This window comes from Betta splendens, chromosome 16 (assembly GCF_900634795.4).
Source record: "Betta splendens chromosome 16, fBetSpl5.4, whole genome shotgun sequence".
NCBI classification, from domain to species: Eukaryota; Metazoa; Chordata; class Actinopteri; order Anabantiformes; family Osphronemidae; genus Betta; species Betta splendens.
Genome location: NC_040896.2, coordinates 16,910,731 through 16,929,529, shown reverse-complemented (window position 1 = coordinate 16,929,529; position 18,799 = coordinate 16,910,731). Strand labels below are relative to the sequence as shown.

The 18,799-nt window shown below is 43.2% G+C and overlaps 1 long non-coding RNA gene across 4 annotated transcripts in view; it reads left to right on the top strand.

The window, feature by feature from the left end:
• LOC114842805 (uncharacterized) overlaps positions 1-16,810 on the top strand; it is a 178,751-nt gene extending 161,941 nt beyond the window's left edge. For all 4 annotated transcript variants that reach the window (XR_005896780.2, XR_008692836.1, XR_003783497.3 and 1 more), the window contains 2 exons: positions 16,027-16,112; positions 16,211-16,810. This is a non-coding gene — a long non-coding RNA (uncharacterized LOC114842805). The remainder of the gene's footprint in view (positions 1-16,026; positions 16,113-16,210) is intronic.
• The last annotated feature ends 1,989 nt before the right edge of the window (positions 16,811-18,799 follow it).

The following is an 18,799-nucleotide window of genomic DNA, read 5'->3' as shown; positions in this document are numbered from 1 at the left end:
TCAAGATGCAAACTGCTCATTTTATTAGGCTTTTACATAGTTTAACGTTCCATATTTCAAATACCGCACTTACAGTAGTGCCCCATAGTAGTACAGCATGTTAACATTGTACAATACTGTGATTTGGGAAATCTTTTTTAACGTTAAAGCCAGAAGGTTTCACAGCATTGTGAAATGGATCCAACTATGGATATCATGTTTTGCCGTCCTTTTGCTACAGTGTCTCAGCTCACGCATGCTACACAACCAATGAAACATGGTTCCAAACCATTTTACCTTATCAAAGAACACTGATCCTACAATTTGCTTTTTGTTTTTTTCTGTGAACTAAACTTTTCAGTAAAAAGTCTGAGAAATACAAATACTCAGGCCTAATGGAAACTATTCTAAAACTGGAGATGTACACCAATACTACACAATAACAATAATAAAATGAATGTGAACTAAAACAAACAACCAAAACAACCAGACACAAACAGACATTAAACACGAACTCCTTGAATCACTACACTGCCTGGTATATTTTATAAGTACATGTACGAGGTTCTGCTTTCCGTTCCTAAGTGTTGAATGGATTGGTTCTCTTTTGGACAGTCTCCAACAAAAGGATAACAAAGCAGCAAGACCGGGGGTCTGCATTATGTAATTGCACCCTAGTGTTGCCATTCAGCATTTATGTTCACCAGTGGATGAGACTAATATCAGCACACAAAGCTGCTTAACACGACTCCCCTGCTGAAACACTTAAGTAAATGAATAGTTAATTAGTCTTTATTTCTAATATTAATTAAAATAGGGCAATGGAAGTACTCAGGTGGTTTCAAACAGTAAGACTCAGCAGGACAAGATGAGCAAGTGTTGTGAACCGCAGAGCTTTCAAAGTGTAACTAAATGAGAAAAAGATGGATCATCTGAGTGAGATGTGGATTCAAGTCTAGTGTTTACACTCGCCTGACACTGGATGTGAGCTGTAAACTGAAAAGCACAATCAGATGCGCTGTGTGTGTAGTCGGCCTGTTTTAACACCAGCGCGTGTGGAATGTGTCCTCAGGCAGCGTTTTAACTACAGCCCAATGTCAGACACGACAGTGAGCGCGCCTGTTTACCCGCTGACGCGTCCGTACGAAGATGCAAAGTCACAGGTGGAACTCAGCTACTTCAAGCGTCTGCAGATTTCCTCGCGTCACTCTTCAAACAGCTACTCTGTGTGTTTTCCGATGCGGTGATGAAACAGCCTGCAGTTGTAGAAACAGCGAGGGCTATTGTTTTCGCTTTTGCATAAGGTATCATCACGGAGGTCTAATCTTAGGAGCCACGCTGGAGTGTTGATGTGGTGCCTGTGTGTAGAGGTGTGTGATCTCACAGGGGCTGCTGGGTAGGTGGTGGGGTTCGGGCTGGGGGCTCATTGCCTATGCATGACGGTGTTGTAGGGAGATTAGAATAACACTGACTGTATTCTGTAAATGAAGAAGAGAAGCAAGAGAAGCCTCAGGAGTCCATTATGGATTTTAATAATACATCAAGGTAGTGTAACTGAATAACCGATCTCAGAGGGAAGAGGAGAGGAAAAAAATCCACATGTGACGTTTGGCTAATATTACAATATGAATTATGAAAACAAAAAGGACTTTTAGCTAATCTTGTCTTTCTACTTTTATTCATCTTCAGGCATTTTTGTCATTTTTCCTCTTTTTTTCTCCCTTCCAACTTCCCCCTGAATCCAGAACACGGTGTAAACAAATAAAAGTGGAGGAAAAACAGTTTGGCATCTCTGTAGATTAATTAATGTGCCTGCGACTTGGCATCACCGGGCGAAAATTATGTGCATAAATAATATCACTAATTAAAAAGATGCAGATTAACATGCAAATAATGTTAATGAGGAGCTGCAATTCCGGAGTGTATTCGCATAACATCAACAATTTAATGTGTTGGAAGGACTGTGTTTGCATTACATTAATAAAATTCAAAGACCCGTGCATAGAAAATTCTGTCGGAGTCTGTGTTTCCACTTGTGAGTTGTAAATTCTGTGGGCAGTAACAGCCACTTCTTTGGCAGATGCAAAAGTTATTATCTCAAAGGCTGGCTGAAGTGGTGCCATGAGCCAGTATGACCAGCTGTTAGCGAGCGGCCAGCCAGAAAAGCACTAAGACAATTAACTGTATTAGTTGTTGGGCTCTGCTGTTTATTTTCTCTCAGATTAATTTCACATGGCTGACCAGAAATCTGCCAGACAGGGGGACACGGGCGCAGCACAAACACAAAACCGACAATCCGACTGGGGAGAAAATGTGTAAAATACAGAGCCTCCGTATCTTGAGAACCACGGGAAATAAAAATCAAACTGCTGCGAATGGGAGATCCGGAGTCGTGTTTCACATTCGTCTGCGGAGGCGCAGAAACATTAGCTGATTGAACGTTCTGCATTGTCTCATCAGCTGTTTGCTTTAAAGCTCGTTGACGCCTTCTTAAGTGTTCGGCGGAAGAAGCTCCCGCTTGCATTTAACCAGAAAAAATAAACCCCAGAAAGCTAAGACAAAACTGTACAAGCATGAAAAAAGGGAAAACCTTAGTGTGTGGACTTAATGGATTTCACAGTGGAAATGAAATGACAAACTTGAGTGAGCGCACCTCTTCCTGTGGGGCAAATGTCTGCTGGATTTGGATCGTTACCTGCAGAATAAACAAGGCCTTTTCTTAACAAGGAAAAATACTGCCCGTGTCTATCAACACAGTGTCGAGCAGGGAAAAGGAAAGACTCTCCAATCTGCGGTGATATGCATCAACTGTTCTCAAGAGGACATTTATTCTAAAGCCATTCATTTTATAATGGGCGAACGCTCTAAGCAGTGGGCAGAAACCCTGCAACAATAACATTTATCATGGCTGGTAAAATATGGCTTCTCTGTATACTTTCATAATTTTACCATGTGCTGCAATGTAAAAAAAAAAAAAAAAAAAAATCACAATCACCGTCCACATGTTAAGTTGTTGTTGGAGGGCGAGACGCTGCACTGTGGCAGGACGGGTTCAACGCGAAAGCCCCGGGTGCCGACGGACGAGCGGGGAGTTGAAGCAGCTGCCCGGCGTAAATCTGCAAATATGAATCCCAACACTTCTGCCGCCGCTTCCGTAAACGTAACACGGGGACGCGACCGCTCGGCACTGGACACAGCAGGCGCACGGCTGCAATGGCCGCGTTATAATCACCTTTGTTTTACACATATACAGTATTAATTTAAGTGTCCTCTCTGCGTTTTTCCCTCCGAAGACATAGGGCCTGCTGAAATATTTAAGAGCAGTTGATGCATGTGATAGGACATACGGTTTGTATTATCCTTGGCACCGGCTGTGTGACGTTCTGAGGGGAAAGTCGAGAGGAAGAAAGAAAAAAAGCCAAAAAAAAAAAGCGGGAGAAACACAATGACCTCTTCAGCTGGGCACAGCGCTAGCAGCTGGCCAATAACTTAGACAGGCCCTTGTAATGTGCTCGCTCTGGGCTGCAGGGAGCCGCGCAGACAACACATAAAAATATGACAAGCAGATGATGGATTAAGGTCATAAGTCTCAGTTCAGCCGTATAAACAAAACATGATGATCGTGTGTTACGACAATGCGGTTAATAGACGGAAATTAGCAGATGCTGATTGCGGCGCGGGCACCGCCGGCACGCCGGCACGTCCTGATCGCGGGTGAGCGTGTGCGCAGTGAAGGCACGGCCGCAGATCTGCTCCGGGTGCTTCGGGGCCGACCCGAGCGAAGGGTTTTTGATCTGCTGCTGCGTTGTCAGGGTGGGAACCTGTTTTAATGGAAGCATTCTGGGTTTTTGTGTTAGCCTCTTACAGCCTAAGGTAAAATACACATTTCATCAAGGTTATGGTGGTGGTTGCTCCCCTCATGAATGCAAAGTTGGTTTTGCCTCTCTGAAGCCTTCCAGGGAGATTTGAATGATGAACTACAAAGCACCTGTTAGAGCAAGCAGCCCAGTATCTCTTGCACTGGATGAGGAGGTGAATGCCTCTTTTAAATAACTTCCAGAACATCATCACCGTGTCCATTGTGTTCTTTTTGTAAGACACTAAAGGTACATGTGTTGTATACACATTGCAACACACAAATGCATTCAACACATCTCTCGTTATATGATAATGTATAGAATAAAAAGTACAGCATGCGCAGATGTATTAGAATTTTGTTAGAACACAAGGAGTTGGTATGAATTTTAATCTTAACAGATGTTTGATGTTTTTAACTTGGAGGCAAAGCCAGTCATTAAACGAGGGCATGAGAATTTTCCAGAGGCTAAAACGTCTCTGTGAATATTCCTGAATTGTATCCAATCGCCCCCCTCAAAAAAAAAGAAAAGAGAAACAAGATCTTCTGTTTCACAAAATGATTACTCAATCTCAATTCAGAGAAAAATGAATAAACTCCTCCACTCAGCTTTAACTAATACAGAATTAATAGCACTCACAATGACTGAATTTTTTTCAAACTCCAGCCAGACAAAGGAGCGAGAGAGAGAGAGAGAGAGAGAGAGAGAGAGAGAGAGACAGGGAGAGAGAGAGAGAATTAAATCGCAATTATCATAAAATCCATCATTGTAATTCACGCAGGCTGAGTGTTGCACTGTTTGGATAGGTAATGATTTTCTAATATGAGGAGGCAATTTGCATAAATAGCTGAGAGATGGGTTATCGTCGTCATCATCATCATCATTTTCGATTCCGCACAATTACGATCCCTGCACTATATATCAGAGCTCACAGCTATGTAAAACCACAGCACTAATTAATAAGCCATTTACAGACTAGCAGCTAGTTACAGTTGGTCCTGCTGATGACCTTAGTGAAGATGAGCCGTCTCAGAAGTGCCTGTGTGTAACTACAAACATAATGATGTGCCAGGAGGGAATCATTAAAAATAATTTACACAAGCCTTCATTTACCCAGATCTTTTGATAGCACGCTTCCCCCGGTGTTTAGATCCGTGGCACAGTACCTCCTTACCATTTGGAAAGTGCCGGCCGGGGGAACGAGTGGGGATACCTAAGTGGTTAATTAAGAGCTGTTGGGGCGCCGGGAGAGGCTCCTGAAAAATCTCTCTGATGTCTGCCGTGTCAAGTGTCTCTCCCAGACTGAGCAGCGAGAGGTAGCTGCCACGCTACGCTAATTACTGGAGAAGGCAGGGAGCAGCTGAGGAGAGGAGAGGGGCTCCTAAATGAATCACGCTCTCCAAGAATCCAAGCAACGCACACACACACACACACACACACACACACACACACACACACACACACATATAATATAGATTTGCACACACTCGTAGCGACATGCAAATATTTGGGCAATCAAAAACACCCCGAGCCTCAGTTGCCAAGCTGGCTGCTCCGCGGGGCACAAAGAGGCGCCATCGGGGGTGCGCTCCATCCGCGAGACCCGCGAAGGGGTTAACTACACCTGGATGAGAGCGATGCTCCGAGATTCGTGTTTTTGTACCAAGGACGAGAACAGAAGAGTGCGCAGGGAGGGAAGAGGCGTTGAACAATAGCCATGTTAGATGATGAAACAAGATGCTCATACCAAGTCCCGCCGCTGTTAGTCAGCTAATGGTGTCACCCGCGCCTTAATTGTCTCATCTGCAGTGAAAGTCAGTGCTCCTGCTATAGTTTGGAGCAGGTGCACATATACTGCCGTATAATATGATGAGGTGTATTATAAAGGGGAGTTAATGATGAGGTGTTTAAGTTAAAGACTACCTAAGTTTTTAAACTTATTTCAATCTATGGGAAATGATACAAACTGCATCCCATTCACTCTTTCATGGACTCCAGTGTTCTCACCTGCTCACAGCGAGTCTAACAGCTGGTCTGGAACGTTGTAGTAGTACTTACAGTAGTCACGCTGTACAGTGATTCATTGTATACATTGTTGGTCAGGTTGCTCATCTCAGGTTTTCTTGTGTATCTCAGCGGACCGGCGAAAGAGGCAATAGCTAATATGAAGCAGTTAGACCAAAATCTAAATAAAAACATTAACATAAATGCACACATTTAACTATAATCTGAGTAAAAACTAAGATAAACAAAGAACAGACGTGACAGAAACATGTCCTGTATAAAATGTTGATATCTATTGATATGTTCATTAGTTGTTGTATAGTTCCTGTGATGAGGACTATTATAAATCAAAGAATAAAAGAGCTGCTGCCCATTTCTACTTAATGCCTTGATTAAAAATTTGCACCTTCCCCCAACACTATAAAGTGCCAAGAAGGAAGTGTACCAAATATGTCCCCTTTAATCTGGAGTATTCCCCACTGCAGTGTCAAAATTCTGTTCAAACGAAAGTGCTGCCAGGGAAAAAAATGGGGCTGAACAATACGGCCGTGAAAGCCTATGCTGATCATGATACATTGGAGCGCGCCTTCACATTTCCTTGGCGCGTCCGTCCCTCCTTCCCTCTTTGCCCTGCTCTCCCTTTCTCCCCGTGACTCCAGACCATCCTACGGAGGGCGCGCGGGGAGGAACGGGGCTAGCCGGGGGACAGGGAGACAATAAGGGTTTTAAAGCCAAAGCTGCTTTCCAGGCAGCGAGGAGCCAGGCAGCCTCCACCAAGCCAAGCTCCAGCCACATCAGCCATGACAGAAGGCTGGCAGAACAATCATCTTAACAATATGGCTGAGTCGCTGACCCCACACTGAAATGGGGCTATCGCTCCAACTGTGGCTAGCGCTACGGTTGGCTCGCCGCTGGCGCTAATAACTCGACGGCGAGCCAGGTCTTGGACCGGGCTGGTTACGATGGGACACAGAGTTGTTCCGCTTGTCGAGGAATGTGAAATCACTGACGCTGGGGCCGAACATGTCAGCTGTGCTGGTGATCCGTCCATAAATGAGACAGTGATGATCACAGGGTTAGAGTGATGGTGATGAGGACAAATATTAGCAGAAGACCGTTCAAATACAAATGTGCTATATTACGCTTATAATAAAACATATAATACCTACATTCAGTCACATCTACATGACCTGTCCTGAGCCATGTTTGGTCCTGAGCCACAGATTATTTAACACTGCAGTGAAGCTAACCCACGTCGTATGACTGCACGCTCCTTCACATGATCATTCGCTTTGTAAGGAAAGTAGGAGGTGGACTTCACAGGTCCAATTACTGCATGTGCAACTGCAAATCCCTAAATGTTCCAAAATACCCAGACCTTGCAGTTATCACAGAAATACTATAATTATTTTAATTGACCGGGCTCCTTCTATCAAGCTAAAAACCTTGGTGCACCTTTGTGAGCTGGCAAGCCAGCAATTATATGTTTCACCACGGAGTGAGCAGTTTTTAAAGAATGCTGGCGGATTAGTGGAGAAACGAACATGCTATTAAATGATTTCCGCTTGTGTGCGTTGCACTTTAAAGAGGCTCGTCGTTGCTTTGTGTTACATTTTGAGGCAACACGCGAGTATGAACTTCAGTAAATATTGTGTAATGCAAAAAATAATGATGTATATATGAATAGTGGATGTATTGTATATTTGTAAAATATGGGAATTAATCTAAGGATCATAAGATGCTCAAAAACATATCAAAATAGACGCATGAAATGTAAATCACTTATAAACAAATTATGAAATTCTGCACCAAATGCAAAACTGCGTATGATTAAACCTAGAGTTCAAAAAACATTAGACAAAAGCAAACACTGATTTCCTTCTTCCTCTGGACCTTTATTCCCCTATAATTTCATAGGATTTGTGTAAAATATAGCTGCCCGCAGACTTGTATTATTTGAGTCAAAAACAGATATTTGCACAAAGGCTGAACTCCCCAGACTGAAAATGAGAGGTGTAACAAGGCATGGCGGGGCCTCAGGGCGTGGGCACTGTCGCCAGTGTTCTCAGCGTTGCCCACGGGCGCACGCTCATAAACCTAAGCACACAAAATGGACAGGAAGTGTGTGTGCGTGTGTCTGTGTGTGCAGTGCTAACGGAGAGAATGTTCAGCTCAAAGGCTTGCAGCTGCAAAACACACACACATACACACACACACACACACACACACACACACACACACACACACACGCACACACACTCTGCTCTTGTCTTGTTTTTTTGGTGACATGAGGGAAAGGTCCACAGAATGATAGTACAGTATGTGTTGGTTCACATATCTAATAAGCTAATGATTGAAGAGACGCCGTCACCCATTAAAGACCAGAGTTCTGTCAAAACCTCATTTTGTAAATCAGCCTTTGTCAAGACTGACACTAAAAACCAGCATTTAGAATCCATTTACATCTCACCCGTCTACGTTAGGCCCACGTTAGTCTAGTCAAGTATTATGCACAGCCATTATTTTGTATTTGCATCCTTATTCCTTTTTTTTCTTTTTTAATGAGATGAAAATGAAGGATTTTACTTTTAATGCCACATTTTCATGCCTGCCATGCTTCACGCAGCCCCGCGAATAAACACTGGTATCAATGGTTGGCCAGAAAGTAGTGCCATAAAGGCTGCCATGAAATTTGTTTATCTAGCTGCTGAATTGTATTCAGCTGGGGATATATGGCATAATAATGCAAGAACTGTTGGGCTCTGTAATTAAGTCTGTCTTCAGATGCTTTTGAAGCAATTCATTAACACAGTCTCTCCCTCTCAGCTGAGATGCAGAAAGTAATGCCATTCATTACATGACGAAAGTTCATTTATTACATTTTTTAGTTTTTAGACTAACCAAGGATAACTTTCCCCTCAGTTTGTTATAATTAATATTTTCCATTATGAGTTCTGCAATACAGTAATTTGTGTTCCAGAGTAAAGTCATTAAAATAAACTTGGTGTTTTTAGTGCTACTGTGATTGTTTCCCAGAACATTTAGAAAACTAACTGTGCTTCCCTATGAACTGTTGCTATTCTATTATACTTATTAATTAACTAATTGTTGAGGATTTGGTCATTTTTGTCGTTGTCGTCCATTTTTGTAACAATAATAATGCAACAAGACTCAGCAGTGGTTGTAGAAGTAGATGCTGTAGTCTTTAGTTCAGTGCTCGTTGTTCTACTATGTAACATGCACCGTGTTCCATTTCAGACACTAGTTGGGTGAATTTACCCAGGTCTTGACATAACTGTGCTTTGTTGTACGACCAGTCCAGTCCAGTTTTTGTTAAACGTCACATGATGGAGGACTTCTTCCTTCCCATAGGTCACAACATGTGGTTTGTGATGTGTAAATGAGTAAGACAACAAGTGAGTGCTGCTGCTTCACCACTAATAAATGACTGCTGGTTAGACCTCGTTTGACTGGCAGCACTGGTGTAATTTATGGCTGGGTTCAATGCAGCCACTATGTCGTATAAAAAGAGCACAAGTCGTGTGAGGTTCGTCAGCACATGATGCGTACAGTAAAAGATAAGGCACGTATTGTAGCATGTCTTGGAGTATTCTCATGGTGATGCACAGTCAAAAAGCCCTTTTCCCTTCTTACATTTTGGACACTTTTCAATTTGCCACAGAGGCTTAGCCAACTTTAAAGTGCCTACAAATTATGAAATGAGCCTTTTGCCCCTATTGCGCTCTTGCCAATTGGCTGCCTATGGCAACACATCCAAAGCTAAAAGTTGGTTTTTCAAAGCCAGGCCAATTAAAGGAAATGAAAAACAACATAATTTAAACTGTGATCATTTGGCAGAACCTTGCAATGAACAGCAGCCCTTGTAATAGCCCATCTAAGGGTGCTCTGGAGGGACACTAAGCATTTCAGAGAGCGTTAGAGAGAGAGCGGTGAACTTGAAATATACATTATGTTCAGTATGTGTTCAGTTTCCATCTGATGGACTTTCTGGGTCAGCGGTGACACAATAATTATTTGCATGCTGCGCATACACATCTGAACACGGATTTTATGAAGTGCTTCGAAGAAAAAAATCCACTGGCTAATAAAAAAAAAAAAAAACAATAAAGATAATGCCGCAGCCAGATGCATGTCAGTGATCTAAAGCGTACTTTACAGAACGGGAGCACAGACTCATTCCTTGACAAAACAGTCATCTTATTTACAAGGATCACAATAACCCTACGCAAATGTCGAAAAGAGGAATAAAGAGGGAGGAAAAAAATAATTAGCATATTAATCTTTTTTATGCCGTCATCTCTCAGGTCCAGGGGAGCCACGGTGTAATTTAAATCTAAATGCTTTCCTTGGCATTAGAATTCATTTTAGATGGGTCAATTGTTCCATAATAAAGGGATAGAAGGTGTACTTCATGCAAGAGATTTATGTTTGCCATTTGTTCATATTCATGTGCTACTGAATACCCCTCAATTCAAATGGTGATGGCAGCTCATATCAGTCGAGCTCCAGACCTACAGATCACTAACCGGCAGCAATGAATTTCATTTGCGGAGGACAAAGAGTGAGGGAGGAAGGGAGAGCGAGGGCGAGAAAGAGAGAGAGAGAGACGTGGGGGGGATCCGCTCCCCAACACAGTTTATTGATTTTTTTTTTCCTGCTCAACAGAAAGCCTGTATAACAGCTCTATTGCCCTCATAATGATTAGTGACAAAAGTTTAATTAAGCAATTATGAAGCCAATAATAGAGTTGTCTGGTTTGCTTTTCTTTAGACTGTTTAAGACTTATCTCCCTCTTGCACATCACAGCAGCTGGAATGTGCTTGAAGAGATTAATGCGGCAAGAACACAGATGCCCACTTTAATACAGCGCCATGATGCCGTTTGAATGAAGTTGAGAACACAAGCTTCTCTTTATCAAATTACAAGTCTGCTTTTCATGAATATGGAGGGAAAAGGGAGGAAAATTTCCAGCCATGGCTTCAAGGTGTAATTATAAAGACATACAACAGAAAGACACACAATTCGGTTTAAGTAATCTCCTCGTATGAAATATGCATGATAATGTATTACAGAATAAAGATGTACAATGTTCTAAGAGGCTTTGGCATTTTACATTTGCTCAGACAATTGAGCGTTCCTCAGCTTTTTCTTAATGTTATATGCAGTCCCCTGTTCGCTCTGTTGTTTTTTTTTTTTATTTCCTCTGAAAATTGATTAGATTATCTCCCCTCTCCATTCAGGCAGCAACAAATGAATGAGGTCTCCCGATACAAACTTCGCATTCAAGTTGATGCCATTTGTCTACGCTGATAAATCTGTGTGACACTCGGCTGATGCATGGGCAATTTACATAGATCAAATCCAAGAAAAAGTAATACGCTGAATAAAGACCACAGGCATTATGCTTTTATAGAAACTATTTTAAGTCAAAAAATACGAAAGGTCGGCTCCTTTTACATCACATTACAACTCGTATTCATGTTACAGTTAATTAGCAAGCTTATGGCCTATTCCGCTCAGCACGCGCATGCGGACACATCTTCACATTTTGCGTCCACATTTAATCTGTGTGGGAATTAGTGACTTAATCTGAGGCTGAGATAAGCATGAGCAGGAGCAGGATGCGGGGACTTCAGTGATACTGCAGTTCTAGATGCGGCATGAAAGGGCTTCATTGGCTAGTCTATAAAAAGTCTCTGGTTGTCTAAGCTTATCCACATTTACTGTGAGCACGGCCGCGCAAAGTTGTGTGCTGTGACGGCCTAAATCCTGGAGGAAGCACACAAGCTGAACAGAGGCTGCTGTTAGTATTACACTATATCCAGTATTTATGTGTTCTGAAATAAAACTATTATAAGACGGGAATCTTAGACGGCTCTGGGACATGTTTACACCATTTTAGATAATGCTTGCTCTTGCTCTACATACTGAATCACAGATTAGTCTAATATCAAGTTTTACAGTGGGTCTGTATAAAAGCAGGTCAAACTCACTTGGATGGAATGTATTTTTTTTAATATGGTTTTCCAGTTTAGTCACATTGTGTCTCCTGTGTGTAGTGGTTGGAGGTGGGGAGGGAGAGGCGCCCACAGGCTTCCACAGAGTGCCGTTCAACCGCATGAACAGCAGACGCGTGCATATGCAATGTTCACTTTTTTGCACTGGCACTAATAAAACTACAGATGCCAGCGTGTTTAGGGAAACAAAAAAACCTGTACACACACGTTGCATCACTTCTCAAAGTCTAGGTCACCCGAGGTCTCTCGCGACGCATCCCTCTCAGCCGGGTGCAGTCGAACTAGGAGAAAAGCCCCCACTTAAAGGCGGAACGGCGAAACAGAGGCGAGGAGAGGGAGAATAGGCAGAGCAACACAAAAAGGCACAACATCCCACGGCACACGCTGCGCGCTGGGATGTTGTGCTGCCTCGCTGCCTTTTTCTCTCTCTCCCCCCGGCTTCCGAGGACAATGAGATGACATGCTGAAGGTGGGACTGCATCTGGCATCATATTTAAACAGGGCTGCCACATCTCAGGAACACGGGTCGTTGCCAGATTGCAGGCTAATTAAGGAGCTTCTTGGATGACCATCAGTGCCTGTCGGTGGGCAAGGTAGCAGGCTGAGCCTTGCTCCGCCACGCTCCCACTGCGAGGCCTTGAAAAGACGAATGGCCACCGAAACCCCCCCGAGACCTCATAATGCTACATATTTTCTTCCAAAACAAAAGACATCCCTTATGGGCTTCCTATTTCCCCTTCGCCTTTGTCTCCTCCCCCTCTTTTCAGACAAGTGTAAATTACCTTTGCTTTTGGATAAGTGTTGCAGCGGCCCGTCCACACGTATTAGCCCACTGTTGCTTACACAAATAGGCACAAAAATCTGTATTTCACAGATGCTGGCGGCTGAATGCAATAATTAGTGGCCTTGTACCGAAATACGCTGTGAAGGTTATTTAATGATTTCCTCCTCAAATTTAGCAATAACTAACTTTTTTTAAGAATTCTAATTAAAGGAATGGAATGTGATGAAAACACGGGCTTGGCTTCAGGGAGACGAGACCAAAGCTGTGTCTGTGTTGACAAATAATAACGCTGTTAACGACTCAGGTGATAACGTTTGTGCGGGAACGGTTTGACTCGCTGTTAATTGCATTGTAAAAGTTGTGCTTTTGCGACGGAGGACTCGCGCGGGGAAGGCTCCCCATTGTTTATGCATTTGGCATAATGCCTGTTTATGACAGGCGATGTAACATGGCGAAGTGAGGCCGGTTTGACAGCGAGTGGGAAGCCGGAATTGTTTACTTGACTTCATTTCTTTTCCCCACTTGCCGCCTTTATTTCGTGCCAGTGTGAGAAAAGCGGAGGGGAACAAGATGTGGTTCAAAATGCAGCCGGCTGGCTGCCGGGCTAATAAGATGCCCATCATGCTAGCGCTGCTGATTTGTGTCTCCCTCTAACTCCCTCCATGATTACATTCTAAGAAGGACCCCCCCGCCCCTTCCCCTCAACGCCCCCCCAGCTGATCCACGTCTTGTTACGTGGCATTAATGACACTTCAGTCATTGTGGCTTTCAAGCAGGGCCCCTTCCACAGCAAACAGAGAGTTGACATTTCCTGACATTTTCCCAACTAATTACAGTACAAATAATTAAGCATGTTCCTCTATGTAACAAATGAAGGCGAAAGCCGTCTGTCAGCCCGGGCCATGATTGATGACACTCCGGGAGACTTTATCTGATGGGTCCCGCCACGAGGTACAGAGGAAGCAAATTTATTAGAACGAACAATGCAAATTTAGAGTCATCTCATCCAGTTATGCGCCGAGGCAATATCCGTGTCAAGGTGAATGTGACAATGAAAGCAAAATATTAGCATTTTGTGGAGCGGGCTGAAGGGGAAATCAGAGCGCCGAGATGACAGGCCTAATTATTTCGACTCACACAGGCCAGGACAGCTGTTTCTGGTGTCCTGTACAAGCCTGTCACACAGGTAACCAAATAGGGTCTGCGTATGAGCCTCTGTATGCGACACTCCTCGGATGTGTCTGCCACTAATGACCAATGCTAATGTCGCTGCCATGTCTCTAAAACGCCAGGGAAAAAATTGCGTGGAGGTGTCACAGCGCAGGTATTTTTTTTTTTTCATCAGTCAACATTTTCTACATAATTATGTATTTTGGGATTAATGCCCAGCTGTCACCTATTGGCCACCCACAATTTCTACACGAGGATTTTGACACTTTTTATTTATTTATTTATAAAGGAAGGTCCACAAACACCTTCACCAGACACACGCGGCCGAATGAAATGCTGCTCGCCTAGATCACATGAATTATGTTGTTTTAGTGGTCAGAAACCAGTACATCTGTGTTACTGGTTTATTTTAATGTCAGTGAGATCATCCTACCTTCTGCCTATGTGATTAAAAAAATTGTGATTATGTTTATAAAAAAGCACAGAAAATAAATAACAAATAAATACAATTCAAAAGTTGAAAAAATATACTTCAGAAGCATCTGTAGGTTAGAGTAGTCTAATAAAAAAAATATCCCTATTAAACCAACATCAAAGATTACAAATAGGTGCTAAGGTCAAGTATGAGACAAACAAACATCTATAATAGTTAATATTAACCACAAGTATCTCATGGCTGTGTTTTGCTCTTTCTGTATTAGAGAGCTACTTGTCATATATGAACCAACAATGAACAATAGGCTTAAGCTTTTATGCTACCAAATAGCAATATGTTGTCTGCGTATATCTGCGCTTTGGGGAATACAAAGGTTGCCGCCCACACTCATAATGAATCTAAAATTTGTACTTCAGGGCAGCCTCACAATGGCTCTTAAGGGGCTGGCAAATCCGGATGGGTTAGGGAAAAAAATCTACACGGGGATCAAAGTTTGCTGCTTAGTGGCTCGCTGGCTGCCTTGGAACAGATGGGCGTCGGAGGCACTATGAGCCCATTGAGATTCAGGATCCAAAGTGGCTGCTGCTGCTCTGTACACACAGGCAGATGATGCCTTTGTGTCAGTGGATTGGCGATATGCATTTAGGGAGGTAAGGAGGGATGTGGGCTTTTTGGCTTATGACTGCGGGAGCGACGCGAACGACAACAACAGTTGGTTTAACGCGAGCGTGTTGAGAGAGTTACTCACACAGGTTGGGTGAAATATGCTAAGTTGTATATTCCGCCGTTGTTACGCATTGTAATTGAGTTTGTGTATCTTAAATGAAAACAACAGAAACCTTTTGTACACCTTCGCACAGCTTTGTGTGCTTTCTGTTGTCTCTAAAGCGCCACAATTAGCAGCAGCTTTGTAGCGCATATACCTCTTTACTCTATATATGTCATTAGCATTCACAAACTCAACTACGCTGTAGAAATTTGTCGTGTACAATCCAAACAATAGTACAATCCTCCTGCCCCAAATCGAAATAAATAAAAATCTCTATGAGATATATTCTTACATTAAACTGAACATTTGAAGGAAATAAATGACGATAGCACAAAAATATATAACTTTAAAGTGCACAAGGCTGCGTGTGCTATTATGATTATTTGAAAGTAAATAAAAAAAGTATTTGAATGAGTTTCGGTGCAGTCATTTCCTCTTGCAGTGTAAGAGCAATGTTGTTCCTTCAAAGTTAAGAGCAGTGATGTTGCAGCTCCCACAGTTCACTGGTGTCAGCTTGGAAATGGGTGAACAAACTGTCTGGCTTTCTCATTCCAACACGAACGCTTCAAGTGAGGGAAGAAGAAGAAAAAAACCAAAACATCCAACACTGGAGCGCAGGTATAACATTTCCTCGTACAGAGACATCAGTGCTTTTCAGCGGCGTCCCCCGGGACACAGCGTGTTTGCTTCCTGCTGTGCACAGCAGTACTAATTTAGCACAGTATCTATTTCTTTTCACCTTCTATTTATTTTTTTTTCGCCAGCCATAAGCTCATGTTTAGATGAAAGTTGTGTGCAGTTGCTGAGGAATCTGCTTCATGTTACCTTGTGTCCTCTTTTAGTTTGACATGCATTATGGGGCTTTGTTTTGGCTCTTTGCCTGTAGATTCAGTCTCTGAGGGTCGGTCGATATGCACCTCTTTACAAGGAGGACATGACTATTTAGCTGGTGAGCTAATGCTGAACGTTTCTCTTAAATATTTGCATAGGCAAGTGAAAATAACTGGGAGGCAAGGACAGTGGGGAGAAAAGCTCTGACTGATAAACTCCTGAGTTCAACATCTCGGCCTGACAGGTACAGTAGCCAACATACTTAATTACCGTAACTCAAATAAATGACAATAAACGTCCCTGTTGGATTCCTATGATACTGACAAATGTGTGATTTTGCAGCTGGGCAGTGTTTGGCACTCCATCATGCTGCAGTTGGTGGAAAAAGAAAGACGGGAGGAGACAGACAGGGGGAAAGCTACAGAGAGAGAGAGAGACAGAGAGAAAGTGCCTCAGGGGCTCACATTTAACCTGCCCACCAATCCCAATCAATGTCATTACTTCTTTCCACTCCATTTTATCAGCTCCTAGCGACTGTAGTTTCCTAGAAGTGACCGTTGTACAGCACTCTATGAAACAGTCACAGGGCTAATGGGATGAGATGCAAAGAATTATAAATGCTGACAGTAAATCATATTACATCCCTAATAAGCATTAACTGGATAACTGGGTCAAAGCTGTATTATCTTAATTGATTTTTCTAAAGAAACCTGACAGTGAAATGTCAATGCTTGAATATTTCTTCATGCATCATTAAAACAAGATTGGCTTTTAACAAAAGGGGAGGAGGACGGGATCCTTTGGGCTGAATTGATTCTTGCTCGGGGCTGCCTTTCACAAGTAAGTGTATTACATAAAAATCTATACAGGATATTAAAACAACACCCATTCTGCAAGACAGTTACAATTAAAAGCTGACACCCACCCTTGCTTTCTGTGTGTGCCTCTGACGCCTGCCAACGAGTGCATTTCAGCCCTGCGACGAGCTGCAATCAGGGTTATATAAACGGCTAAAAAGCTTATGCTAGCGCGGTAAAAGAGCTGTTGCTTCCTGAATAGTGATGGTTTCCTGCCAGACCCAACTTATCTACGGAGACTTCCATGGCAACGATGCACTCATTTTAAATGAACCCCTTGAGAGAAAGAAAGTTGAGAGTCGGTACCTAATAATGTGGAAGAAAGAGTTTTACAGAAGCAGTCAAGCACCTCTTCCTCTAGCGCCCTCTGTCTTCCACTGTCCCCTCCACATTATCCAGGTGATGGTAGCCTCGCGATCCGCTATATCCTGTCAAACATGTGAAACTCGCTGTCCATATGAACCGGCTTGTGATCAGAGGATTATTGCAGAAGTGTCTGGTTGTTCGTGCGACGATAACTCACGGCCAAAACGTCAGCAGAAAGTGGCTTATGCTGACAGTATGTGAAAACACTCGTTGCATCGTCAACTCGCATCTCCGGCGAAATTCAAGCCTATCGGTGAAATGGCTCGAGGGATATTTTGCATATAAAGTTACCGCACCTTGGTGGACGGTGCATCCTATTCTGAGGGTAAGCAGAGCTGTCCAAGATGTTAGGGTGTGTGTGTGTGTGTGTGTGTGTGTGTGTGTGTGTGTGTGTGTGTGCGCGTGTAGCACGGGCGTAGGGAGTGGGTTGGACTAGGTCAGTTGGCACAACCGCAGAGCAAATGCTGAGAATAAATCAGTCTCACTGACACGGTGCCTCTCATCAAGTGACATCCCGCGGTGTCCCCATCAGTTATGAACTAATAAAGACGTATGGGAGGAAAACAGAAGCGATCACAGCAGATGCCAAGGTGAAATGCATCTAGTGTCTGGAGAGATATGTCAAGTCTGAGAAGTCCATCAGCACTGATCACTGACATCAGTGTCTTTTAAATCTGGTGCCATGGCAACCATCAACCAAACTGTAGATGTGCATTAAAAAAAATAAAGCAATTTATTAAATGTCAAATAATATAAAGGAAATCAGTCCTGATAAAGACACCTGCTGAATTTAGTTGAAACGTGTTGGTTAATACAGCACTTTGTGTGTGTGTGTGTGTGTGTGTGTGTGTGTGTGTGTGTGTGTGTGTGTGTGTGTGTGTGTAACACAGAGGAGGAGCTATACGGAAGTGTGGAGCAATGTAATATTCATAGCAGTCCTGGTGGAAGTTGTCTCGTCTGTGTGCTCCTGGAAAGCACTCTCACACACACACACACACACACACACACACACACACACACACACACACACACACACACACACACACACACACACACACACACACACACACACACACTGAGCAGCTCAGTCCAGTGGTGCTCACCTGACATCTGCATATGCCATTCAGAAGGGCAATGTGTGTCTGCATCAGTGATTTCTAAACACTTTGGGGTCAACAAATTATTAATATTTAGTATTAGCACTGATGACAATGTGGCATCCTCCTGAGAGCTGGGCAAAATGTTGAGCGGGGGCCATTCTCTTGACGACAACTGTGTTTGGCAGATGGTGCTGTCAGTTTAGGTCTTCGTTTATTCTTCCGTGCATATGGCGGCATCTCCCCTTCGTTAAAAAAAAAAAAAGAGCAAGCAAGCTCATGTATTATCTATGGGGCTAAAAAACATGCAAACATAAGCAGGAATGTATCAGAGGAGCTTAAACTTCTGTAAACAACCAGCAATGCTTGTTTTAGATGTGGTTTTACTGACAGAAATAGCAGAAACATATGGCCTGAGACAGGAAGAGGGACTCGTACCTGGATGGGATGCGGTTCCGCAAGGGCCCAGAGCATCGTGTTTGTGACAGGATGTCAGCGACAGTGAGAGACATGACAGCCCCAGCTATGCAGATGAGTGTGTGTGTGTGTGTGTATTTGTGTGAACCAAAAGGTGTATTTTCCCACCAAAGTGAGGACATTTTGGCCGGTCC